The sequence below is a fragment of the Lepidochelys kempii genome, chromosome 9 (genome assembly GCF_965140265.1).
Source record: "Lepidochelys kempii isolate rLepKem1 chromosome 9, rLepKem1.hap2, whole genome shotgun sequence".
In the NCBI taxonomy this organism is placed as follows: Eukaryota; Metazoa; Chordata; order Testudines; family Cheloniidae; genus Lepidochelys; species Lepidochelys kempii.
This window is the reverse complement of record NC_133264.1, coordinates 12,003,507-12,030,783: the sequence shown is the minus strand read 5'-3', so window position 1 is coordinate 12,030,783 and position 27,277 is coordinate 12,003,507. Positions and strand designations below refer to the sequence as shown.

Genomic DNA, 27,277 nt, shown 5'->3' with positions numbered 1-27,277 from the left:
AGCTATAAATGTGGACATTTGTAACATGATTTCATGAGCATTTATGCGTGTTCAATAGCCGTTTGCTGATCAGGTCCACAGTGTACTTTTGAAGTAAATGTAATGCCAGTGAAAGGTAGTGAATTCAGAGCTCTGGAAGCTGAAGTCCCTTTTCATTTATGCAGTGAACAGAGGGAGCCTGGGCCAAAGCAAAGGAAGCTTCTCCTATGCTAATGTATAAAGACTAGCTGAAATGATTCCTTTCTTCAGTTTCCATGGCCCATTCAGTCCTTGGCTTGTCCTGCTGAGACTGCTTTAAAAAAGGTGCCGGTTGTGGTGCTGGATTTCCTGAGAGGCCTGGCAGCTTCTCTAGGAGATAGACTGAGACCACAAAATCTTTTTTCAGAGGCTACTGAGCCGTTGTTTTTGTTTTTAAAGAGCTAGCAGAGTCCTGCAGCTGTGGAGGGAACTCTGTCTGGAGAATGACCTCAGGACTCATGTGCTCTTGGACCCTAATTCCTACAAGGCACTGGGCACCCTCAATTCCCACTTTCTCTGATGGGAGTCGAGGATGTTCTAGCCCAACACAAGGGGATCTTAGAACCACACAGATGGCCTGATCCTAAGCCTATTGAATCAAGCCCAGAATCAGTAAATAGATAACCGGTGGCTTGCAGTCACATTCTCTGCTGGTGTTATTTAGTGCTGCTCTACGAAGTCAACTGATCTGTACCAGCAGAGAATTTAATGCCTGGCTTCTGAAGAAGGTAAAAGAAAGGAGTTCAAGCTACCTACATCGTGACCCCCTCCACTACCCTATCTATGGAACAATAGAAACAGCCTCTGATAATGATATAGGTAGCATTTTGGGAGGAAAGGTACTGCAGGAGTGGATCCTGTTCCTGAAGGGTATAGATTGGTTGAAAAGGAGGTGATGAACTCACAATGATATAGAATGCAATGATCTACTCTCTCACAGCTGGAGGATCTGCTGTCAAAAATTTACATGGGGAAAGACTATAAATGTGAGCTCACCCATCGTGTTTTGGGCAGATGTAACGGAGTAATGGCTATAAGTAATCATGGCTCCAATGGAGTAAAAGTGTGCTCTAATGGAGTAAATATTCTTTCTGGAGTTTGTTGTTATTGTTCTTTTTTAACAAAGATCACACATGGGAGGGTTGTAAAATACCTATAGGTATGTAAAATGTTAAAATTATTAGGCAAGTATGTGCAGTAAAAGAAATACTTCTGCAAATGGAAAACCCAAGGCATCTATGCCTTCAGAATGTTATTGGCATTTTAAACCATGATAATTGCTTCATAATGTAAGTAATTTCATTGTGAATATGAACACTGTAGGCAATGTATACTGTATCAGCTGTAGCTTCTACTTTGACTTTAATAATTTCCCTGAACAAAATAATCATTTTAACATATTTAAATATAATTTATGACATAACACGTTGCATATTTTAAAAAATGAGTTCATTTAATGGTCAAACACAGGCTCACTAAAGATATATGGTTATATCTAGGAATGTCTACGTGTGCATACGTATATAAACTGGGCCAGATTTCAGTCTTGCTTACCTTGGTGAGATCAACAGACTAACTTCAGTGTGAAACTGATGTAAGTGGCAATAGAATAAAGGTCTGATTTCCAGAAACAGTGGAGCAATGAAAGTCAATACAGTAGCGATTAGCACTTCTGAAAATCAGGCAGTCTGCATGTATGTTGGTGTGTGTGTTTTATAGGCAGAGCTGGTAGCACCACCTATAGTTAAGATTACCCAACACTTTCTATTATAAACCCCTGTTTTAAGTTGCTTATCTTTGCCAAATTCACCATTCAGGCTGAAATTGCCCATGCCGACTGTCTGCCTCAGGCTGAACTTCTGGGGGAAAGTTTCAGCAAAAATGGTGCACCTGTTTCCAAGAACAAGATTAGGGGAAAATAAGGTGTTCTGTGCATTTAAAATTCTTACAACCATTTAATTTAATACCTCTAGTACTTCCATGCTTTGGAGCAGGGACAAGGAGTCTGGGAAAGAGACTGGGCCAGGGAGCTGATGGAAGGCTGTGGGAAAGGAGAGACGAGGACTTGCTAGACAAGGAGACCGGAACTGGGAGCTGGGGAGGAGAAATGGGGTGAGGAAGATTGAGCTTGCGCAAGAAGTAGTGGAGGAGACTGTAACTGGCTGAGCAAGAAGACTGGAACAAGAAGTGTGGGCGGGGCCTGGTAAGATGAGCTGGAAAGGCATAGGAGACTGGATCTCACACAGGGACCCCCTAGGAGCCGGAGAGGAGAATTTGGGAAGAGACAGGACCAGGGTGGAGGGTTGAGAGGAAGAAGGGAACTGGGGTAAAAGGGTTTGTGATCACAAGAGAACACTCCCTCCAGAATCTGCATCCAAGATTCCTGGGTCTTGCATTCCTCTTTTGTCAGCAGATATCTGTGAAACTCACTGACTACTTTCCCTCTAGTGGCTGGTCTAAATAGAGGATGACAACCTACTACAGTTATCCATTACTCCATTAGCTCAAGCGGCAGAGGTCTCTGCTGTGGATATAAAGCTTCCAACCTTGCTGATGAACCATGTGGGTGACAATACAATGCCATTGGATGGAATTTCTGGGAGGGTGGTTCATTTAACATTTTTAAAAATCTAGGAAATTACACATAAAAACTAGGTTAAAAGAATATTAAGGTTGCAAAGTCAAGCACCCAAAAGCTTTTTGTGTACAATATGTATATATAGTTTACACACAATTTAAGTTTGTGTTCATGGTATATAACATTTAAGGGACAGATCCTCACTTGATGTAAATTGGTGTAGCTCCAGTAACCTCCATGAAGCTAAATTGCTTTACATCCTCTGAGGATGTGGCCCATAATATGCAGAGATGAGCTTAAGCCACGTAGTTTAGATCCAAGATCAGGTCTGGATTTTGAAGCACCACGAAGTGTGGGATTATTCAAATTCACGGTTTCAGTTCAGTTCATTCTAGAAAGAGGCCATAGTAGTAAAATTCAGATCCAAACTTGGAGCATATTTATTTTTAAGATTGGAGGGTTCATATTTGGAAGTCTAGATCAGGATCATCTTTAGCATGACCCATTCACTGCAATCCTTATTCAGGCATAACTCCAGTTACACTGAATGGGAGTCATGCCTGACTAAGGGCTGGATAAGCCCTTCAGGAATTAATCCTATGTGTGTATGTATTTATATCTGGACCTATAACTATACTATATACAGCCTTTAGACCATTTATTAATATTACATTTGTAGCCATTATCACCCCTATTAGCTTGTTGCAATTTTCTGTACTTTCAGTTTTTCAATTACATTGATTATCACATTAAACTTTCCTCATGCTATACAAACAGGCTAAAAATAATAAGCTTGTGTCTTCATAATACAAATGGACCATTCTCATTTATAATATCGACAGCACGGTGGGCTCATTTTTCAGCGGTAATGAAACTCTCATCTCAAGAGGTCCAATTCATAAAAACACTTACACAAGCTGCGCACATTTCCTTTTACTCCCACTGATGTTCCTTTTGGTTTAAATCAGATTGCAGATTAGACCTGAGATTGAAAGAAAATGGAAGAACCTCACTGTGTGTTGTACTGAGCAAGTGCAGGGAATCAGGTTTAATGGCAGGAAACACCCCTTTCTATTGCTTAAAACACACACACACACAAGATTTATGACCACGTGGTCAACGGCATGAGTTCACACAGCTTCGCCATTTGGTTGATTTCCCCAAAAAGCAACAAGCTGCCAGAAGAGAGATGAAGTTGAGCTTAAGCTCATTTTTATTAAAAATATTAACTTTTACCCAAAAGGACCCAGGAAAGAAAATAAGAAAATAGAGGAATGTTTAAGTATTAACTCCCGTTTTAACAAATGAAAGGCAGCACGGAGATTTCATTACTTATTTTGATTCCTCCCAGTGCCTATTCTAAGCCCTAATTCACATCCCAATGATTAAAATGTATAATAAGAAATTAAATCTCCCTCCAAAGTATTGCTGCAGATCTTCAGCAGGTGTAAATCAGTCTAGCTCCAGGATCTAGCCCACTAATTCAACTCCCAAATCATCTAACAATCATTCTGCTGCTGCACTGCAGCAATAGCTATACCAACCCCAACTCTGCCTGGTCTCTATGGTCTGTATTGAGCCGGCAAGGCCCTGGCCTGGTCAGGGCAGAGTGCTTACAGAACGCATGCAAGCTCTGCCATTCCCAGTACACGATGCAGCCTGTTCCCCCACCACAGAGCACCTGGCCTTCTCTCCAGGCCAGAGTGAAGTAGCTACAATGCCGTTTGCCCATTATGCAGCCAGCTCTTCAGAGTGGTTTGAACCCCAGGGAGCCGATCCAGCACTCCCCTAAACACAGAGACTGCAATTGTGCCCTCTCATTTTTTAGGGGTGGGTGTGGGTAGGTGGGCCGCGGTTCCTTGTGCTCTCCTCCTCCTTTATCTACCCACTCAGGGAAAGACCACTACATAGCCGCTTGCTTCCAACCTCCCCAGACTGTCTGAGAAGAGAGTCACTGCTGTGGGTTCAGTTATTGCTGAATAAAAGGGTTCATGGGTGTGTGGTGCGGACAAGGAATGTAAAGATAGCCAGGAATGAACCAACAGTGTCGGTGCACCCGGAAAGCATGGGGAGCTTGTGAGCATGGGGGTACATGCTGCTGCCAACCTTCCGATAAGGACAGTGATTGTCAGGCTTTTAACTTCCGTAGAGGTCCAGGAGAGCTGTTCTAGCAGATGAATCAGGCCAAGTTCGGGGCTCCTCGGGGAGCCCAGAAACATGGAGGTCTTGTCTCAGGATGGTGCATACTGTGTGGCATTCAAGATTTTGAAGCACCTATATAACCAGGCTGGGTAAACCTGAAAATGTTCGAGTTCTGCTTCTAGCCCCAAGTTCGGTAAACCTGGCCCCAACCCAGCTGTGAACTGCCCTGTGATGACAGTCAAGACCTCACCACCTCTTCTTGCAAACCATCATTGGAAGAGCCAATTGCCCAGAACCAGGAGAAGGAAAGAAACTAGAAACCTCCCATTGGATTTAGCCCTCTCCTTCCACCTAGGGCTGAGGGCACAGAACATGTTTTCAGTGGATGGGCATCCAATTCCACAGCACCTAAACTTGTAACACTTTGCGTTCCCTTTGGCAGACACCTTGACACTCATGCTGCCAGCGTAGACCAGCTCAGATTATTACTGTTTTTTGCTCAGCCCAAGTTATAAGCACCTTGCTTTCGATTTCTCTCCTCTGACTTGCTGTCAAAGTTCCTGAACAATTGGTCATCTTTTCAGGGCACCACCATGCTGCTTTGTGGAACAGTGAAAAGGCTGGTTTGCTGGGACAACAGAATGTTGGTCTTGGAAGCGAACACAGAGTCAATGCTATCCAAACGGACACCTGCCCCAGATGGTTCTATGAATAGGATATCTGTGGCTTTAATATAAGGTCTGAAAGTGACAGGTTAAAATGTGGGTGGGTGACTGGGAACCCTCCTTAACTGCTCATGTGCTCATTAATGAAGAGTGTTTCTAAAACTGCCCATTGGTCTGTGGGTGCCAGGCCATTCAGTGAAGTGTGTGTGAGATCCTGCTGCAGCTTTGGAGCCCTCTTCCTGTTAAATCTGCACGACACATCTGTCCATAGATGAATGGGAGTTCTTTATTCTTCCCTCATGTCTCAAAATAGTGTCCAACCCCCTAGGGCAGCACAGCGGCTGGGCACGGGAGAAGAGAATGCCCACCCCTTTCTAGTGCAGACACACAAAACTGGACTTGCTCCCTTGGCAGTCATTGTTTTGACTGGTGAGTTAAATATCATTTGCTTTTCGATTCTCACTTTTGCCCCCTTGTAGTGCCATGCCTGAGAGGTACTCAGCTCATGGTGATAAGCCTAGAACAAATGCCTGGAGAGACAGATCAGCTAGATGTGCCAAGCTCCATCCCACTGCTTGCAGTGAGAACTAAAGGGGCTCTGTACCACTTGGGACATAGCCCATGGCAGTGGTGGGTGTACTAGTCTGGGACAGTTTGAAAGGCTGTACTAATGGGAATGTGTACAACTCACCACGGATATTGTTCCTTTAGCAGATTACCAATGTAATAGCTGAAGGCCAGAGTATCTGAGCTGAGGAAGGCAGCACCATGTTATCAGAACAATGCATTTTTTCTGCCACCAAATGCATGTTCTTTAACTTCGCTCAAATTGCCATTTAACGTGTGCCAGAGGAAATCTGGGTGACATTGGGGAAGGTCAGTCAGACACAGGCAGGTGTAATATCGTTCAAGCAGGCAAGTCAAAATAAAGGTTAGTTAAAAGGAACATAATTAGGGCCAATGTTGCTCCCGTGGTGGGGGTGGAGAGTGAATGAGTGCCTAAGGGAGCCAGAGCTACTCCCTAAGAGTGTTGGCACCCCAAGCCTGGGCACTGTTCAGCCTGCCTCCACCTCCATCTAGGGGAAACTGTGGGAAATTACATAAATAAATCACTTGGAAAAATGAAAGCCCTCCTGATTTCTCCAGTGGGCATGAAAAAGGCAGAGTCAGAGGCACACGGAGGCGGGTCATGCTCACCCCTTTCGTTCTCACTGAGATGGGGCATCAGTCCCACCCATCCACTCTCCTTTCCTCTCCTCTTCCTTCCCGTCAGGGACTCATCTTTGCTCCAGCTGCCCTGGGCTCCACCGAGGGATGCAGATGCAGATGTGAGGAGAATAAACGCTTTACTTCCTTGCAGCCCAAAAGACATGGTAGAGTAGGGTAAGGAAAGAAGGTGGAAGGGAGAGGGTTCTCCTTCCCTCCCCTTCAGCCCTGCCATGGTAGCCCCAGCAGCACTGTGAGATCTGAGGATTGTTGTCCAATTCAGAAGGCATTTGGGGGATGTCCCTAGGTGTCTGTTTGGAGAAAGTAGGAGAGAAAAGATAATTAGCTCACCCCTATCACTTTCTCTCCCCTTCTCCCTGGCTGTGCTGGGCTGACTGGGGTTCTCAGTCATTCAGGAAGTCTAGTCAGATCTTGATTAGCCCAACTATGGTTATCCAAAAACCTCACTTATCCAAAATGAGGTCATGTCCGCAACGTGTATTAATTGCATTGAGAATTATCTCGATTGTCTGAACACTGAATTGATTCTGATAAATGAATGTCCACCATGTGACTTGGTAAATGAAGGTTTGAGTGTATTAGGCTCTTGCTGGAGGGGATGGCACAGTTGTCTACGCTTCTGGGTTGAAATACCTAGTTTCTCTGGAACTAAAGGTCTGAAGCCCCACAGCTTTGATTCAGCCCTTCTTCCTTCAAACATAGATAATTTGATCCTTCTTGTACTGCCTGGACGTTAAAAATCCCATGGCCCATTTTGCAGGTATAGAGGGCCTGCCCCATGGCTTTACCAAAAATGCCCACTCCTCATATCATACAATAAGCAGTGTGCTGGCTGCCTACTTGATTACCGGATTCAACCCCAGAGGTGATTACAAACAGTTAACCCATCATAGAATCATAGAATATCAGGGTTGGAAGGGACCCCAGAAGGTCATCTAGTCCAACCCCCTGCTCGAAGCAGGACCAATTCCCAGTTAAATCATCCCAGCCAGGGCTTTGTCAAGCCTGACCTTAAAAACCTCTAAGGAAGGAGATTCTACCACCTCCCTAGGTAACGCATTCCAGTGTTTCACCACCCTCTTAGTGAAAAAGTTTTTCCTAATATCCAATCTAAACCTCCCCCACTGCAACTTGAGACCATTACTCCTCGTTCTGTCATCTGCTACCATTGAGAACAGTCTAGAGCCATCCTCTTTGGAACCCCCTTTCAGGTAGTTGAAAGCAGCTATCAAATCCCCCCTCATTCTTCTCTTCTGCAGGCTAAACAATCCCAGCTCCCTCAGCCTCTCCTCATAAGTCATGTGTTCCAGTCCCCTAATCATTTTTGTTGCCCTTCGCTGGACTCTCTCCAATTTATCCACATCCTTCTTGAAGTGTGGGGCCCAAAACTGGACACAGTACTCCAGATGAGGCCTCACCAATGTCGAATAGAGGGGAACGATCACATCCCTCGATCTGCTCGCTATGCCCCTACTTATACATCCCAAAATGCCATTGGCCTTCTTGGCAACAAGGGCACACTGCTGCCTCATATCCAGCTTCTCGTCCACTGTCACCCCTAGGTCCTTTTCCGCAGAACTGCTGCCTAGCCATTCGGTCCCTAGTCTGTAGCTGTGCATTGGGTTCTTCCGTCCTAAGTGCAGGACCCTGCACTTATCCTTATTGAACCTCATCAGATTTCTTTTGGCCCAATCCTCCAATTTGTCTAGGTCCTTCTGTATCCTATCCCTCCCCTCCAGCGTATCTACCACTCCTCCCAGTTTAGTATCATCCGCAAATTTGCTGAGAGTGCAATCCACACCATCCTCCAGATCATTTATGAAGATATTGAACAAAACCGGCCCCAGGACCGACCCTTGGGGCACTCCACTTGATACCGGCTGCCAACTAGACATGGAGCCATTGATCAGTACCCATTGAGCCCGACAATCTAGCCAACTTTCTACCCACCTTATAGTGCATTCATCCAGCCCATACTTCCTTAACTTGTTGACAAGAATACTGTGGGAGACCGTGTCAAAAGCTTTGCTAAAGTCAAGAAACAATACATCCACTGCTTTCCCTTCATCCACAGAACCAGTAATCTCATCATAAAAGGCGATTAGATTAGTCAGGCATGACCTTCCCCTGGTGAATCCATGCTGGCTGTTCCTGATCACTTTCCTCTCATGCAAGTGCTTCAGGATTGATTCTTTGAGGACCTGCTCCATGATTTTTACAGGGACTGAGGTGAGGCTGACTGGCCTGTAGTTCCCAGGATCCTCCTTCTTCCCTTTTTTAAAGATTGGCACTACATTAGCCTTTTTCCAGTCATCCGGGACTTCCCCGGTTCGCCACGAGTTTTCAAAGATAATGGCCAATGGCTCTGCAATCACAGCCGCCAATTCCTTCAGCACTCTCGGATGCAACTCGTCCGGCCCCATGGACTTGTGCACGTCCAGCTTTTCTAAATAGTCCCTAACCACCTCTATCTCCACAGAGGGCTGGCCATCTCTTCCCCATTTTGTGATGCCCAGCGCAGCAGTCTGGGAGCTGACCTTATTAGTGAAAACAGAGGCAAAAAAAGCATTGAGTACATTAGCTTTTTCCACATCTTCTGTCACTAGGTTGCCTCCCTCATTCAGTAAGGGGCCCACACATTCCTTGGCTTTCTTCTTGTTGCCAACATACCTGAAGAAACCCTTCTTGTTACTCTTGACATCTCTGGCTAGCTGCAGCTCCAGGTGCGATTTGGCCCTCCTGATATCATTCCTACATGCCCGAGCAATATTTTTATACTCTTCCCTGGTTATAAGTCCAACCTTCCACTTCTTGTAAGCTTCTTTTTTATGTTTAAGATCCGCTAGGATTTCACCATTAAGCCAAGCTGGTCGCCTGCCATATTTACTATTCTTTCGACTCATTGGGATGGTTTGTCCCTGTAACCTCAACAGGGATTCCTTGAAATACAGCCAGCTCTCCTAGACTCCTTTCCCCTTCAAGTTAGTCCCCCAGGGGATCCTGGCCATCCGTTCCCTGAGGGAGTCGAAGTCTGCTTTCCTGAAGTCCAGGGTCCGTATCCTGCTGCTTACCTTTCTTCCCTGCGTCAGGATCCTGAACTCAACCAACTCATGGTCACTGCCTCCCAGATTCCCATCCACTTTTGCTTCCCCCACTAATTCTACCCGGTTTGTGAGCAGCAGGTCAAGAAAAGCGCCCCCCCTAGTTGGCTCCTCTAGCACTTGTGCCAGGAAATTGTCCCCTACGCTTTCCAAAAACTTCCTGGATTGTCTATGCACCGCTGTATTGCTCTCCCAGCAGATATCAGGAAAATTAAAGTCACCCATGAGAATCAGGGCATGCGATCTAGTAGCTTCCGTGAGCTGCCGGAAGAAAGCCTCATCTACCTCATCCCCCTGGTCCGGTGGTCTATAGCAGACTCCTACCACTACATCACTCTTGTTGCACACACTTCTAAACTTAATCCAGAGACACTCAGGTTTTTCTGCAGTTTCGTACCGGAAACTAGCATTCAAAGTGCTTTGGCTTCCTTTCAGATAAAAGCCATTATGGAAATATGGCTTGTTCTTTTATTTATTTGTGGGAGCAGCAGGAATCAGTGCAGAAAAGGCATAAGAACCCACCAAGAGAAAGAGAGAGAGGCTCATGAAGAGAGACTTGAGGTGTGAGACGATTGGCACCAGCTGAGGATCTGGCCCAGAGTTTTAAGTTTCCTTTTGTCACCTATTTGTCAGAAGCTACAAAAAAACTTGTTAATAGGGCTTTTTATACAAAAGTGAAATGTGATTTTCTGATTCTTATTTATTTATTTTAGAAAAATGGAGTGAAAGCAGGTTTCTCAGCCTCTCACCATCTTCGAGTTGTTGGCCCCTTGGGAGGAATGGGATGAATTAATCCCTACCGTGTCTTGTTTAACTTGGCCTCATAAAGAGCTAACCTTGTTGTAACTTGGAAGATCTGCAGATATTATGCATTGTACAAGTGGGAGTCATTAAGGCATAAGATATGGTGTCAAAAGATCTGAGTTCTAGGCCTGATTCTGTCACAGATGCCCTCTGTAGCCCTGGACAAATCTCTTAAGCCAAAATGTTCAAAGATGCTGACTATCTGGCTACATATTTATGTTTCTAAATGTAGATTTAGGAGCTTAATTTTAGGCACCCAAATTTGAAAACATTGGCCTCAGTGTGTGACTCAGTTTCCCCTTCTGTAAAATGGGAATAATATTTACCGAACTCAGCTTAATGTCTGTAAAGCGCTTTGAGATCTTCAAAGGGAAGGTACTAGAGAAATGTAAGCCGTACTTACCACTGTACATTTTTCCAGCTTGGTTATTCTTCTGCGTGCTAAATGGTTTTGAGTGGATTGTTAACTATAAACACACAACTATTATCTAAACAGAGTGTGTATTAACCTCACCCTGAACTAACTTTCTCATATAACATGAGCTCTCAGAGAAAAATAGTCTTAAAAAGCAGCACACTTTCAAATTTAGCAACCTGAAACCACACATAATAGCATCTTATGTATCTAAGGGAGAGTAGCCACTATTCTAATGACTAAAGCAGGGATCACAAGTAGTATCCAATAATCTGGCTGTTATTCCTAGAGTAAATTGTTGTGTTTCTGAATCTTTACAACTGGTGATCAGACTCACACAAGACTAAACATTTGGCTTGCTACAGTATAAACTGCTACGCCTCTCATTAAATGCCAGTAACAGCAACACCCTTTCTTCTGAGGTTATTTACATTGCAAAGACAGTGATCACAGCAAGGGTTTCTAGCAAAAATACAATAATTTGTGTGGGTATATTTCCCCCCTGCAAATAATATGTCTTTGTTTTACAGAAAGAGTGTTTCCTCCCCTCACACGCACATGCATGTAGAAAATGCACAGTATAGATACCTACATATTATGTATGTGTGTCTTTCTAATGCATATATATAGTATAGTTCCTCTTTCTCCTTTCACTGTATTTTATCTTTAAATTGAGAGAGTTTTTTTATAACACGAATCATCAGAGAGGAACAGCTAGTTACCAAGGAGACTCCCTGATGAATCAGAGTCTGACTGGTATAAGATCTAGACACATTGTATCTTCTTAATTCATGAGACCTTACATTTTAAACAGAGGGGGAAAGATCCCATCACAACCAATTGTGGACCATGCATTTCTCCTGCCAGTGAGGACAGTTTTTATTTTTGCCACAGAAGCAAATTAGCGAGTGCATTTTGTGTGGAATCAGTTAACAGATTTAGACAAATGGGGGAATTTCTCTGGAGCACTCTTGATTCAGAAAAACAAATACCAACCAAGGACGAAGGGCTCCAGATGGAGGCAACAGAAGAAAAGACTTAAAAGCCCCTATTTCCATACAGGAATGAATAAGAAGATGCAGTGTCAAGCGAGTACTGGAGAAGCATCTGCATATCTGCTTTGCTGCAGCCTTGGTATTTCTAAAAGTAAAGATTGTGTCAGAAGAAAAGGTGTCTTCTTCCGATTTATCTCTGCATGTCTGGCATTGGACTGAATGGATCAGGATTCTAACTTCCACAAAACCAGTTCAAAATTGGCTGAATGCAGAAACTACACTATATTCAGCATCAACAGCTTTCGTCAATTATCCTAATGTGTCAATGTCCAAAGTTTTGTCAATAAGCCTTGGTTTTGTTTCCGACTTCTACACAGTTTTTCTCCAAGTACCAGGCAAAAGTGAAGAATTTTGCAAAGTGACATAAAATGCACTTATCCAGCACAAACCCGAAGTTTCCTGATGTTAATGGGAATTACCATAATGTCCATGAAACATGTGAACAGTTCAGTCAGCCGAAGATGTGTAAACAGAGCAGATAAGAAGAGGAGTTTTAAAAAACGTGGCAAAAATAAGGAGCTCTGTAAAATAAAGTTTGCATGTGGGAAGCTCAGTTCTTTAGACTTACTTTATTCAACAGAGGGTCTTCTCACCCAGCGACTTCTGACTGCTCATTTTAGGAAAATTACTGAACATGTTGGTATTTTTCCTTTCCACCTAAAAAAATAATAATTAAACACCCTTGGAACTGTAAGAAAAGTGAAAAATATTCCAAGACAGACATCGAGAGACAAGATTTATGGAAATCTCCCTCTTGAAAATAAGTTATTTTCTCAAAGGTGAAAACTACAGAAGTATGTAAATTAAAGGAAAAATCTTTTTGTCAGATCCAGTTGAAATCTCCATACTGGGAACAGAGAGTCCACTGTTGCTAAGGTAACTTGATCAATTAAAAGTTGGCTTAAATTGCAGGATATATTGAAATGTATGAAATAAGAAATGTATCTGAGAGTTAGACTGGCCAGCATGACGTGTCTGCGAATGAAGATTAAAGTGTGTTAGAACAAATGTAGGCTTTACTGTTACGTGTGTTTTGGAAGAAGAATTCCTGAAGTGTTAACATTTGGGAAGAGGCTAATGCTAACAAGGTTGTTAGTCAGGGATTCAAGTGAAGGACATTTTATAGGCAAATAATTTCAAGTACCGTTTTGTTACATAAATTACACTCTCTCATCTCACGAATGAAATTAGCCGGTGGCAGCATTTATGGGCTGAAATGAAAAGCTTAAGGTAATAATATTTTAGTAATGCAGATTGTAAGGTTTATCACCACTAAAAAAGGTCTTTGAATTAGAATAGACTATAGAACTCCCATTTGGAGAGAGTATTATCCAAAATATGTAGATTGATAGTGATTGAAAACAACATATGGAATAATGAAGTGTTATGACAAGCACTTATAGACAAAAAAGCTGGTTTTGGCACCATGAGACAAACTCAAGGAAATTTCAGGATTTGGCTGAAAGCCCATCATTTATTCACTGCCACTCTCTTCTTAACTTGATATTTTTGTGTCTAGGTATGCTGAAAGACTCTGAGATCAGTGCAAGGATTTATACAAAGTGATTTGCTGCACTTCTCAGGTACATCAGGCAAGGTAATGGTGTCAGAGCAGCAAGTTAAGAGACTTTCAGGATTGCAGTTTCATGGATATTGTGGGTTACTGGAGCTTGCTTGCCTGAGTTTTTATGTGCTTTATCATTTTGAATGGGTGCGGCCTACAGTGAACGTTAAAGAGAGAAGACTGAGAGAGCAATAGCTAAACGCAGACTTACTACAAACAAAGCACAAACTTCCGTGCCCACATTTGCTACTAAAGCTCAGTCCTATCCTACAAGAGCTTTGCTATTCCTGGAGATTTTGTCCTGGAGATTGGTTATTCTACCAAATGCTTTCCATTCTTTTTAAACTGTGGGTGAACAACTTGCAGGGACATAAATAATACCTTGCCCCTACACAGTGCTTTTATCTGAGAATATCAAAGCACATTAGGTGAGGAAACTCCATTTTACATGGGGAAACTGAGGCATAGAGAGGTTAAGCGCCTTGTCTAACATCATTCACCTGGTCAGGGTCAGAGTTAGGTTTAGAATCCAGGTTTCTTGACTCTCAACATCATGCCTATTTATCCAGGAGGCCTAGCCTACTCATTGGCTCATGGTGACATTTACCGGGGAAAAAAACAAGTCTCCGTGGCTGAAAAACTAGTATCTAAAACTGCTGTGCTTTGTGATCTTTACCCTTAACATTATCTGAATGCTGGTTCTGCTTGTGAATTTTGGGGAGCATTGTGGGCATTGTGGGGTGGTTAACAGTGGTCTAAAAATTGTTTTTTGCAGATAATGAAAGTTGATGCCACTCGAGTCTGGTCTGCTGTGTAAATCCCTAGGGTAGGATTAATACAAATAAAGTTGGGGGTGGGGGAACTGTGAAGAGAATCAGTTGCCAATTAAAGATTGCAGCTGCTTCTGAGCCATTGAGGTCTATCAGGGAAATGTGTGTTGTTAGAGAGTGTACTGATTCTGGAATGGCAGATTAGTATTTTTTACATGATAGATTATTGCAGCACAACTACATACATTCATTATGGTGTTTTGTGTAAATATAAATTTAGATCCAGTTTAAAAATGGAATTTCTGAGAAATGTGGCTATTCTGTGCTCATTTGGCTTCTGTCGCTGTGCCCTGAGTCCAGCTGCTGGGGAAACTTATGGAACGGCCATACAAATATCTCCCGATCATATTCCCTACAGTCCGACTGCAGAATCCCACCTGTCCTGCAAGAAGGGAGTGTGACTTTTAGAGGAACTCTATTATTTGGTGGCAGTCACTTTGCCAGGCAGATGGCATTGACAGGACTTTGCTACCTTCAGCCTTCAGAGCTTTCTTTCCTGCCCTAATGATCGTTTAAATTCACACTAGAGTTTACACCATGCTCCTCACTATGGTGCCTCAGCACATTATGCAACTGCATTGCTTCACCAAATAATCTGAATCCTTGTACAAAATGGTCGCTCTGCACATTTCAGTTTAATAGGAAATTAACCCCAAATAAAAATCATTTGAGACTGATCAAGTGGCAGAGTCATCCTAAATAGTCCAGAGGATGCAGCATGTTGGATACCCATGCTGGTGATCTGAATTTGGGACCAAACTCATTCCCTCGCCTGTTCTGGAAGGCAGCAGACTCAATGCTCGGCATGATTTGGGGGTGCAAGTCCATTCTTGAACAACCTCCTCTGGCTGACCCAAGAATTGCGTCAATGGGCTGTGGAGGGAGACCAAAGCCAATGCTCTTCCAGTGGAAGGATGGTTGTTTCAACATGTGGCTCAGGAGAGGAAAGGAACAAGGGAATGGGAAAGGCAACAGGAAGGCCCCAGAGCCCCTACTCCCTCAAATCTGGTAAAAGTCTCTGTTTCCTTGTAAACTTTTTTAATTGGTCAGAGAGGAATTGCTCTTTCTCTGTGTGACTCTATAGGCCAAGTTTCAGGACCACGGAGAGAATCTGTGCGGCTCAGTATTAAACTTTGCCTTGCAGACTTACTGTTAGAAGCCCTGATGTAACCTCCTTTTCAACAGTATGTTGTGTGTTGTTGGGATGTTCCATTTAAAAATGCCGAGTGAATGATGTCAACATTCTGTCATTTTTTTCTTATATCTGCCAGTCAATTGGTAGATAAATATACTAAAGGCCAGATTGCGCTTAGATCCTTCAAAATTGGGCAGGCAGGAAGGTGAGACACAAAGGACTTTCCCTCCCCTGAACTCCTGGCCAAAGGCCAGGTACAAATGAGTTCAAGGATGGCATACTGCTAATGCCCCTTTGGTTGCCAGGCTCCCCAAGTAGGGTGTTGAGGAGCGGGGAGGAGAAAGGGGAGCATGGTGGTCATGGTCAGGCTGCCCCTGTGCACTGGAAAGCTCCCAAGGGTACCCCACACAATGTTTCTGGTGCTCCCACTGGGGCAGTACAGCTCCACATCACCTCTCACTCAGAGCAATTTGAATTGTGCCCTGTAGCTCGTGAATCTTCTTGACATGCAGCTAGCATTCTCTGCTATGCAGCTGCAAGTGCTGAAAGCTATTAATCAAGGGATATGAGCCACTCTCAACAACACCACCTCACACTTTACCCTCCAAACTGTTAGCGGAGGCAAACTCAGTGCACCTTGCTGCTACACTGTGCATCATTATATTGACTGCTAAGTAGATTGACCCTGCACTTCACTGTGCATTAAACTAAAGGTCTACAGCACAGATGATATTATAGTAAACACAAAGGTAAAAATGCATTTTACTGGGATCTCTTTAGTCTTAGACATCTAGAGTGAAATCCTGGCTTCACTGGAGTCGATGGCAAAACACCCATTGATTTCCATGCACCTGAGTGTTACCCATAAGTGTCCATTAAAAGTGCTTAAATATTGCTGGTTTTAGTCATAGGTTGGTTACAAGACTGTCTCAACTACTGTAAGTAGAGTGTGGATTTAATAGTCATTTGTAAACAAAACACAACATTGGGAAATAGTTCAAGTGGGAAGTGTGTGTCAGTGGAGCCACCAGAAAGTGTCTTTTAATTTCCACTGAATAATTTTCACACTTCAGTGAAAATCAAAAGTATGAAAATGTCTAATGCTCCAATCCAACAAAGCATTTCGGAATATGCTTCACTTTAAGTTGAAGAGTCATGCCATTGACTTTAATAGGACTGCTCATGGACTTAAAGTTAAACACATGCTTAAGTTCTTTACTGGATCAATCTCTAAACAAACACCAAAAGGATGCATCCACTTCACTCATGCCATTTATCCCTCCTTCCCTCCACTTACTCCAGGCAAGTAAATCTCTCCCTACCTGGCCTTAATGTTGTCTCCTTAATGTGCTTTGGATATATACAAGTCAATGGAGCTATGCTGATTTACCTCAATTGAGGAGCTGGCCTGTAGGGTTTAATATTTATGGGAGTATAGAGGACTGTGCTAACTGGCACTTAGGGTGAGGTTTAACTCTGCTCCCACTTAAGTCAATGGGAGCTTTACAATTGACTTTAATCTGAGAAGAGTTGGGCCAACACTGAGAACTTTTGAAAATCTGACCCATAATGTTTACCAATTAATTTATGTACCAGTTTTGTTTTAGTTAAAATGGGATTTTACAACATGTTAGTCTTGTTTATTTCTTCAGATGTATAATATGTTCTTATAGAATCATAGAAATCTAGGGCTGGAAGGGATCATGAGAAGCTAGCAAGTCCAACCCTCTGTGGTGAAGCAGGACCTAGTAAACCTAGACCATCCCTGTCAGATGTTTGTCTAACCTGTTCTTAAAAACCTCTAATGATGGGGATTCCACAACGGCTCTTGGAAGCTTATTCCAGAGCTTAAATTCCCTTACAGTTAGAAAGTTTTCCCTAATCTCTAACCTAAATCTCTCTTGCTGCAGACTAAGCCCATTACTTCTTGCCCTACCTTCAGTGGACATGGAGAACAATTGATAGCCATCCTTTTTATAACAGCCCTTAACATATCTGAAAACTGTTATCAGGTGCATCCCCCCACAACCCCTGATCTTCTTTTCTCAAGAATGAATGTGTCCATTTTTTAACCTTTACTCATAGTTCAGATTTTCTAAACGTTTTATCATTTTTGTTGCTTTCCTCTGAATTATTCCAAATTTGTCCACATTTTTCCTAAAGAGTGGCACCCAGAACTGTATGCAGTCCTCCAGCTGAGTTCTCACCTGTCCTGAGTAGAGCAGGACAATTGCCTCCCATGTCTTACATACAACAAGCCTAGTAATACACCCCAAAATGATACTAGCCTTTTTCACAGCTGCGCCACATTGTTGACTCAAATTCAATTTGTGATCCACTATAACCCCCTGACCTTTTTCAGAAGTATTACCACCTAGCCAGTTATTCTCCATTTTGTCATGCTGGCTCGTGTGTAAATTATAAAGGATCAAGTGGGAAGATATAATGTGAATGAGAATAAAGGAAGGAAAATTATATAGCATAAGAGAAGTGGCTTGATCCCTTCAATGCTCACTTCCAGATTTTCATGTTTTTGAAGTAGAAGAATTATTCTGTGGAAATTATAAGACACTTTCTGGCCATTAGGTGGTCTCCATTGATACACATTTTCCACCTTAATTATTCCTTAATGAAGTTTTGGGTTTATGAATTTCCCTGTTTTTCATGAGTGCTGGAAGTTTTAATTGGGGAGGGATGTGCTGTCTGGAAAAGAGGAACTCTGCTGCTCCCAGCAGCTCTCATGATTCCCACCAAAGCAGGGCTCCTCTCCTCCAGATGTTAGCAGGACAAGGAGGGGATTATGGAAGGTATAGAGGTGAAAAGATCCATATGTATAAAGGTAAGCACTCTGCCTTTCCCTGTCCCCTTCCATGGCTCAGTAGATTGCAGCACTCCCTTCTATGCCCTCTCTCAACCTGCCCCATTCTATGCCTCAACTACCCACCACTTCTCTATGCTCCAGCAATCCCCTTCTGTTCCCCATTCCATGACCCACTAGTGTCCTGCCCCCACCTCCTGAAATCTGCTTCTCTTGTCCCCTAAAGCTTTCTCATTCTGAGACCAGGAAGTAAGACTCCATGCCATCCTTCCAGGTGCCTCCCCCAGTCCATCACCCCTAATCCATGTACTCCCTTGCCCCTTATTTCCATTTCCATACACCTTACTGGACTCCTGCCCTTCCACATATCCTCTTGGTCTCCTGTCCTCCAGTCCATGCATCCAGCCTCTGATTCAGCCAAGAAGCTGGAGTCAGAATAAGGCTAGTTAATTTTTATAAATGATGCTCTCTGTATACACTTAAAAACAATTCGATGTGCATTTTAACCCTTTCCCGTCTCCTCCCAAAGGGAACTTCTCCACAACGTCAACAAAACCAAAGTTGGTGTTTCTCAGCCAAGCTATTAGCAGTAGAATGTATTTGCAAAAAGTGTATCGGGTGGCTTGCCCCTCAAGGGCTGGAGAGCCTGGAGCTAGCCAATTCTGATTACTAAAGAGGCACTTCTGAGCTGGATCAATTAATTCCCTATAAAGTTCAGGAAACTGCAGGGATTAAGAAAGGTTCCTGTGGGGAAGACGGTTTGGAAGCTGTAGGCTGAGGCTGGAAGGAGAAGGAAACTCAGGGCAGAGCTCCAGCTAGCAAGAGCCTGGACTGGTGGCTTTGAATGGAGCAGATTAGAATAGAGGAAGAACTCTGTGTGTGTGACAGAAGAACTAGGGTGGAGTATGAACTTCTGGTTTTTATGGTGAGAGACTTTACTGGGGGAGACCCGGATGACTGCTTGAACCATTTCTGTTATTAAGGACCCTGAGGATATTTTTATCGATTTCTGCTGTTAAATCAGTCCTGGGAGGGGGTGCTGTTGGCCACAAAAGAGACTATGTGGAATTCTTGAGGGGGCTCACTGTGGCAGGGTGCCTGCATAGCCACCTCTGGCCACAAGGGGGTGCTCAGTAAGCAGACACTCTCCTGTATCTGAAGAAGTGGGGTTTTTTACCCACAAAAACTTATGCCCAAATAAATCTGTTAGTCTTTAAGGTGACACCGGACTCTGTTACAGTGACCTACAGTCATGTTTTCAAAACACTTTTAACTTTAAAACTCTGTCCGACTTTTCCCAAGATTGCCATAAAATCTCTACCCTGAGGGAATTACAACTTGCAGGTTTTCAGAAAGATTTGTTTCTTTTTTTGGAGAGGCTGTGGGGGGTTGAAAATCAGATCTCAAGTGGAGAGCAAGCTTCAATTTTAACTATGGTGTGACTGCTGCTGTTCTCTTGTCCAATGTGATTAAATGGCTTACAAACTGCTTAAATTCCCCATTAAAATAGACCTATCTTTAATCATGAAAACATGCACATCAGGATATTATAATCTATTAGTAGACTCATACATGTAATAACATCCCTAAGGCCAAAAGCTAACTCATAAATGTTCTTGGGCCCATATGTTAAAAATGTCTTCTATTACAGCTTTTTACCAAGGATTTGAAACAGCTGTACAAATGTCAAGCCACGTGACACCACTATCAGTTGCTATTATCCCTACACTGGAGGAGGGTAAAGTGAGGCAGAGAGACAGGTTGTGATTTCCCTACAATCATAAAATGAGCTAGTGAAAGAGGTGAAAATAGAACCCAGATGTTCTGAGTCCTAGGTCAGAACAAGTAGAAAATATTACTTCATGCCATCCCTTAATGATGGTTATAAAATGGATACTACTTTTAAAAGGCTATCTTTCTTTTTTTCAGGATTTGGTTCAAAGTATCCATCCCCTCATAACTGGGCGACCATGCTAAAAATGTAATCAACTCTAACAATAATAGTGAAAAGCAAAATCTCCTGATCCATAAAAAATAACCACCCACCCCTTGAAAAGAAGGGCTTCAGTTTTATTGAAATGGTAAGTGCTTCAGAGCGTTTGAAGCCACAACAATTGACCAGGGCACAATAAGCGTGGGATCACGTCTGTATAAAGTTTGCCTGCTTCCACTGTCCAATCCTGCAAGAGGCTGAGCACCCTCCATTCAGGGATTGAAGTGTATGATGATCTAGCTCTTGGAGGTACAGACAGGCCTGCTGTCTTGTGTAATAAATAAGCACTTACGATTTAGGTTTGTCAGAAGAAAAGACTCAGTACTTCTGGTTACCTGCATAATTTACAGCTTATTCTGAATCTGCTTGAAGCTCTGTGACTTACAGCAGACCGTAGTATAGTCATGCCCACTGTAGCATTACATCCTCTCATTTGCATAGCAAATCCTATACCTGTTATCTCTCTTTATATCTGGGACCCAAACTGTTTGATTTCATTGTAGGCTGGAGCTTGAAAGATACAAGTAAATAACTGGTATCAAGATGAGGGGCAGAGTATAATAAAGCATGTCTGACACAGGAAGCCACAGAGCAGGCAGAATTTGAACAGAAGAGCTGCCTAGAGCCCAGTGCACAGAATCGGATCCGATTTCAGATTATAAGGGTGTCCCCATTCCCCCCACGCAAACAGACCCGCAAAGCTAGCAGTAGCAAACTCCAGCCAGGAAAACAGATCAAAGTTTCTCCCCAGCTAAATGTGAACACTGCTTCTACCAGCGTGGCTGGCCAGTAAGACACCTCTTACACCCTGCAAAGAGGTCACCAAAAAAGCATGATTATTTGCTAGTCTTGTGGGCACTAGCTTTAAATATCTGGTCACACTCAAGTGTCTACAGCTTTCATGTGAATGCTTGCCATGTGGAAAGAATATACAGGATAGTGGTGGGTATTTTCACCACACTTAATGTGGTTCACAATATGAAAGTTGAAATTTCAGTTCATTATTACAGAATGTAATATTCTGCAGTAGATTCAAGCCACAAATAACCAGAGAGATTACGACCTGTGTGTGGGATCACTGATAAATGAAAGGCACCCTCCTTTTCATTTCAGTGGTTCCTAGTCTCCTCATAGCCAGGAAATTGGTTTCTGTGGGTTATCGTTAACAAACGTTGGTATAGAGTAATCCAGAACTCATCTAGTGATATGTCTTCGTATCATCTGTGTGTTAGTTTGAATAGCTGCTCTAATTCAATAAAGTTTATTAGAACATATTTGTATTCAAGTAGAGGATTAGTGGTTTGAGCATGAGTCTGAATACAACTAGACAGTGTGGTACCACCAGCGCACATCCTGATAGGCTCATTTTATCTCTTCAGATAAACCCAGGATTAAACTGTTTGATGTTGAGGGTTTTGGGATGATGTCCTGTTACTTATCCTAAGAGCATGGTCTAAATTCTATGCTTCTTGAGTTCAGTGTTCACTGGCTGCAATCTTACACCCTAGAAAACACTACCTGCTGGAGATTCTTTATATCGTGGCTTGTGAAGCACTTTGGGGCTAGATGTTTAAATGTAGAACATTATTCATTGTCACTGGTGATGCTAAAAGATTAAAATATAAACTGGTCTGGTAGGGGAGTGTCAGCACAGTGCATGGCTGTGGCTCCCATGCTCCCCAGCCTGACAAAACATAGGAATGTGACAAACCCTGTGGTGGGATTAAGGCTTTCTGTGTGGCCAGTGCTTTCAGTGGCACTCATGGGCCTCACAAGGACCCACACCCAAGCCTTTTCAGCTGGGGGTAAAGTCTGGGAGAGAAAATAGAGGGCTCTCAGAGGGGCCCCTCACCACCATCACTTCCTCCTTCACAATGTCTCCCAAATATGCCCTTTCTTCCCATCCCCCCTTGGTCACCTCATGCCTCTGCAAATGTCCTCCTTGCTGATCTCCAGGCATTTCACCCTTCCACCCACTGCTCTCCATACAAAACACAACTGCTAAAATGATCTTTCCCGCCTGCCGTTCTGACTGTCACTCTCTCCCTCTTTGAATCTGCTCACACTACTCTGACTCTGTGCATACCTCAGTTCTCTCCTATCTACCCTCTTGAGCTGCAAGGTTGTTGTCCTCTGTCAGCTGGTTTCTTCATGCTGTCTGTGGTGTGGCTGGCTGGGGATTGCTCTGTCTCTCTGCCTTGGTCTGCTGAGCAGCTCTCAATTTTTCCTCCTGAATGCCTCATCTTTTTCTGATGTTCTATCTCATTCCAATAGGCAAGGTATCATTGCTAACTTTGGGATGTTCCACATATTGCCTCAGTTCACCCCAAATATGCTCAACCTGCTGCACTGTCATAACTGACTGTAAAAACTGGCTCTGGACCAGCTTCTGGTAACACTTCAGACCTGATTTGGCTGGGTCAGCTGCGGAGAATAATTCACATCTCATAGCCTGCAGAACTGGTTTGTTTAATAAGCTCCATCAGGTGAATTTACCTATCCAGAGGTCTGGGCCTTCTGGTTATATACTGACAGACTGAAATCAGTGGCATCCTTTTCTGCCCAGTTCTTCTATGGCCTTACATGTGCACAAAGGGCAAAGCACAATATGTTCAGTCTGACAGCCTTATTCTAAAATAAAAGTCAAACAACAATACGGAACAAGAGTGCAGTCAGCGTATGTGTTTCCTGCATAGTAGACTGCAGCAACTCTGTACAAAATGGCTGCTGTGTCAATGGACCAGGACATTTAAAAGTGCAGTACACAGATAAAAATGGCATAAAACTTTCAAGTTACTGTACACATTATTTTACATATCGACCTTGTGCTTTGCCAAATGGTTGAAAATGCCTCTCTTCTCATGTGCTAAATGACTTCCTGCTCCTTCCAATTCCTCCTTAAAACATGATCTTCTTTGAAGTGTTTCGACAGTGAGTACTGCAAGAATTTCCCACCACTCCAAGGCTGCGTCATCACTTGGTGAGCTGTATTGCCACTATTGATCTAGTCTAGATTGGAAGCGCCTTGGATCATAGCCCAAGGGCCAGATCCTCAGGTAGTGTAAATCACCATAGCTCCATGAATTTCTGCTTATACCAGCCCAGGATCTGCCCCTTGGCTTCATTTACGGGTGCTGTCAGTATTCAGTAACAATACAATGGAAGTAACTTTATTTCAGCAAATGGGAGGCAGCAGCAGCAGCTGAGTTTGCAAACAACAAGGCTATTTCTGCTTTTCACTATACCACATTGTCGCCTTAAAAATTCAAGGAGGAGCCTTAACCTCTGCTGCTTGTAGCCACAACAGCAAGGGACAGCAAGCAGGGGACAGAAGATGTTCTGGATGTTTTCATATGGTTCCTGTTGCTAAGGAAACTACCTCCTTGATATCTGTGTTCACTACATCTGGGTCACTTGGGCTTTTGCTCTCAGAGTAGAGAATGAGTTAGTGTTTGGGGACTCATGGGGAAAGGAGAAATGATTAAAGTATGTTCTTAATGCACAATCTCCCTCACTCTCACACGCCATATAATAGCCATGGGACAAATTCAGTTTTTAATGATTATCAGTATTGCTAAAAGAAACACCTATCATCATATTACATGCCATGCTGTACATGACTTAAATTAAGGGAAAGCTTGCAAAAAATACACCAAAGAAAATGTCCAGTGCTGCAAGGTTCTGACCACCTTATTTACATTGTAGCTGTGCTTAAAGGCCTCAGTTAGGATCTCACTGTGCTAAGTGCTGTGCAAACACATGAAAAAACCCACAAACCCTACCTCCAAAGTGTTTATAATCTAATGGTCAATCTCTCACCCATGTAGACCCCATTTTGAAGTCAATGGGGCTCCAGGCAGGCACAGAGTGGCCACCTGCCTAGAGCTCATGGTAGGCTCAAGGCACAGATATCATAAAAAGTGTCAGGGGAGAAGGAGGGAAAACAAGAGGAACTATTATGAGATCACAGTTATACATAGCAATGATGTGCACAACATGATTCTACCAAATTATTAGTGGGTGCTTTGGAGGGATGGCAGGGAGCAAAGATAGGGTTTATTTTAAAAAAAAATTCTGCTTTGTTTGTATTTTTACTTTTTAAAATATTCAAACCTCTGCCCTTTTCTTTGCTTTAACTATATTTTAATAAAAGCCGTGTGTGTATGTAAAAGTAATAAAATAGAGACACACGTCAAAACCTCGATGAAGACTAAAACTATAGACACATATGTCAAGGTTTTGAAATATGTCTCTGTATCATTACATACATACACACACACAGAGCAGCTGCCTACTGAAAATCAGGGCCCTTTAAGTTGTGTCCCAAGCCGGGCACCCAAAACTGAGGCACCTAAAACTTTTATAAATATATGGGTGTGCATATGAAGGTGAGCCTATTCAGAGGTGATACCCACGTGACAAATTACAAAGCTTCTCCACTTGTGAGTTACACGGCCATCCCACGCCATCATGTATTGTGTCTATATAAAGCAGTAAGATAAATGATTATAAATGATTATATCTTGGTCTTTCAGTTGCTTTTGGAAGTGGGATGGATTCTGTACAGCATTATGTTCTTCTAGGCTATCATATAAATAAAAAATGGCTATTTCAGAGAGACTAATAAAAGCGAGCTGGTTGGTACTTGGCCAACTTCACAGAGTTTGTACTTAATGCTCAGTTTGGACTATCCCCCAAAAGTCTGATTGAAGTCTTAGAACCTCCTGGGTCTGTGCATTGCACTGGAGCACTTATGATTCACTCCTTTCTATGGGCTCCAGTGGGCTTTGGATGAGGCTGTGGTTCTACTCTTTCCTGAAGTTCAGGTTGAAATTTTGAAAAGGGCACTGACAACTGAGACTCTCTGACTCACTGGTAACTGAGACACTATCTCCCTTGTTTTGCACTGGAAGCTCAATGAGCCCCAAATTATGGGCCAACTTTTGTTCTTACCCTGGGAAACAAGTAGAGTTTCTATTGATGAGATTATGTCAATGAGAGCAGAATTTACCCTGAAGAAATGGGATTATAAATGCCTTGTTCAATGCTTCCACACCTCCCCATAATGTATTTTCTGAGTGGATTTGGACTTCGAGGCTTGTAGGAAAATCGGGCATCAACAGAAGAAAATATCTAATAGATGAGAAATGACCTCCATTACTTAAATCCTTAACCATCTGCTACTGGATTGCACTGCACAGGCTGAAAATATTAGCTACCTCTTCCTACATAAATAACCCCAACTCCCACATTAGAGGTTTTATTTTAGTTCAGTGTTTTAGGCTGCTATCCCTGTTTCGGTATGACAATGTGAAAGAAAAGAAAAAACAATGAAGACCCAGGTCTCTCTGGGGTGTCTGGCAAATGGACTGAAGTGCCAATTGGTGCCTGCCCAGAGTTCTCGGCTTGGGACTTTGTGTGTGGAACTTTATTACATCTGTGTCTAATTGCTACCCGACTGCTATTAGAGAGATAAGGGGTGAGTTAATATCTTTTATTGGACCAACTTTTGTTGGTGAGAGAGACAAGCTTTTGAGCTTACAGAGTGTGGAAGCTCAAAAGCTTTTCTTTCTCACCAACAGAAGATGGTCCAATAAAAGATATTACCTCACCCACCTTGTATCTCTAATATCCTGGGACCAACACAGCTACAGCAACACTGCATCCTTCTGCTATGGCATTTGGGGGACTCTGGTGAGGCACACTGAACAGGTTTTGTTGTATGAAGCTAAATTACTGTGGAAGGATTTGGACACAGCAGCCTGACCTTCCTGCTGTGGAGTTATGAAAAGCAGTCAGGGTTTATTTTCCTCACCTTCATTTCTCAATGCCTGTGTAAGCAGCACGGTCTGATTGTTGCATCATGGTTTTCTGAAGCAGCTGTCTGTCTCCTTTTAAAGCTTTATCATACAGGTTTGCAAGTATCAAAAGTAAGTATTTAACCCCGGGAGATCTTGCACACTAGTTGAAAGCACCATCAAACAATCTGTTGCGGGATGTCTGTTGCATGGTACTACTGGTTTACCTGATAGGTAATGATGACTGAGTCTTGAACGCGACCTTTGGTGCTGTTTCTGAGTGACTTTGCATGCAGTTCCTCTGGACCACAGTGTCATGGGCATTTTGAGATAGATAGATAGATAGATGTTTCTTTCAGTCGGCCTGCCCGTCAGCAAGCCTTCATCATTTATTTCAAAGATCAGTCAGGACCTGCATTATCACCAAGGTTTCAATGTCTTGTGGCTCCTTGTACCTATGTAGTTTGTTGTGTCTCCCCTTTTCTGGTCCTGTGGCAGTCACTAAGGCATGCATTATTATCATGCTTGGATATTGCTTTAAAATGATGATGGCTCATTATTCATATCGCACAAAAAAGGTGACAGATACTTTAGAGACAGGTAAATACACATGGACCATGCCCTCAAATGATTCACAATCTTAGCAGTCTGTTCAAGACTCACTTAATTAGTAGACATTTTATTTTCATATTTTCCATGTCCACAGGCTGCTTTAGGTGTTGTACTTCCATTAACCCCTTTTAGTCCAGTAGTCTGTAATGGCTTCTTTGCCTTTTAATGTATGGGTCTGGGAGAGGTGGGAGAAGATCGTGTTTTGAGGGGGGTTTTTGCATGTATGCTATGGTTTGGTGCTTCCTGTTGTTCATTCATCACACAAGCTGCCATTTATCCCTATTACTAATTCTGATTTTAAAATATTAATGGGGATTCATAGAAATATCTCAGTAGTAAGAAGGTGTGAGATTAATACTGTCTCTTCCCCGGTCTAAGGGGAGGTATGTTTTCCCTTTTGCAGTAAAATCATAATTGTTGCAATTTATCAGCCATATAAATGTTATAAACTTTCTGCAGCTGGGATCCCAGACCTGTTATCTAGCCTCATTGTAAAACTTCCTTAGATACAAGGACCCCCCC

General features: G+C 42.9%; 1 protein-coding gene across 4 annotated transcripts in view; it reads left to right on the top strand.

The window, feature by feature from the left end:
• KCNMB2 (potassium calcium-activated channel subfamily M regulatory beta subunit 2) overlaps nt 1-27,277 on the top strand; it is a 238,299-nt gene that overhangs the window by 146,960 nt on the left and 64,062 nt on the right. Inside the window, exon 1 of one of the 4 annotated variants that reach the window (XM_073359329.1) lies at nt 11,760-12,881. The exons of 2 other annotated variants lie outside the window; for them this stretch is intronic. The gene's annotated coding sequence lies outside the window, so the exon portion shown is untranslated. Of the gene's footprint in view, nt 1-11,759; nt 12,882-20,412; nt 20,434-27,277 lie in introns of those variants that run through there. One more of the 4 variants, XM_073359331.1, reaches the window with a different exon arrangement.